Raw genomic sequence first — 1,195 nt, 5'->3', positions numbered from 1 at the left:
TGAAGTCGCTCAGTCGTGTCCGACTCCTAGCCACCCCATGGACTGCAGCCTACCAGGCTCCTCCATCCATGGGATTTTCCAGGCAAGAGTACTGGAGTGGGGTGCCATTGCAGCTACCAACTGCAGCCTCATAGTCTCAAGTTGTCTCCTTGTAACTCTGCAACCATTTTGGACCCCAATCAACCCTTGCTTAGCAAGCATCTTACTTCTTGCCAGTTACAACCCTAAATTATGACAAAAATTTAGCTTATTTTGCAGTTTTTAAAAGGCTTTATAAGCCTCCCCTATTTGTAATTCATGGAACACAACTCAAGTGTTTTTTGAATTGGTTTTTTTGGAAAATGTTTTTGAATTCAAGTGTATCTTCTGGGCTATAATCTTCATTTAGGACAATTAAACTAGATTCTATTCTTGTCACAGACTGTTCACTGATTATTTTTGTCCTCAGTATTACGATGGTCCCTGTTTTGGTTCAAGATGGTGGCTTGCGGGTTTTGGACTCCCCTCCTTCCGTGGACATATTCTGTCTACAGCTACATGTGGAACAACTTCCTCCGAAAACAGCCTAAAAACTGGCTGAGGAACTCCTATGTGTCAGGCCAAGGGGAGAAAAGCCACCAGACAGCAGGTAGGAGAGGCTGGGGCACAATCTGGCCATAAATCCCCTCCCCTACCACCGGCACAGCGACGCACACTGTCAGGAGGGAACTCAAAACCCAGAACTTATGTCTAAGGAGCAAAGGGTTTGAACCTCACACCAGGCACCACTATATTTTAAGCTCTGCAGCACCTGAATGGCACACTTCCAACATGTCTAGTTTTGCAAACCACAGAGACATTTCCACAGAACACCTGAGAATTGACCCTTAAAGAGCACCAGCATGAACTCACCTGCCCAGGTCTCAGCTCAGAAGCAGCAGATCCAGGGCCACCCAGAAGGTGCAATAGAAGCTCATTCGCATTGTGCTTGTCCTGAAGGGTGGCCTGAGGGTCAGGCAGCTGGTCTGACAGGGGTGTGCAGGCCTGTGGGGCGTCCTCCTGGAGCAAGACTGGCGGCGTCATCTTCATCTCTGGCTGCGCTCCAGAAGCTGCGATTTCCCTGGGAGCTTTCACCTGATGCTGCTGCCCTGGTCTCTGTGGCTGGTGCCCCAGGGGCACCACTAGAACACCCGGATCTAAGGGCTGAGGGGCTTTT

The sequence above is a fragment of the Bison bison genome, unplaced genomic scaffold (assembly GCF_000754665.1).
Source record: "Bison bison bison isolate TAMUID 2011002044 unplaced genomic scaffold, Bison_UMD1.0 scf7180017864197, whole genome shotgun sequence".
Taxonomy (NCBI): Eukaryota; Metazoa; Chordata; class Mammalia; order Artiodactyla; family Bovidae; genus Bison; species Bison bison.
This window is presented reverse-complemented; position numbering follows the sequence as displayed.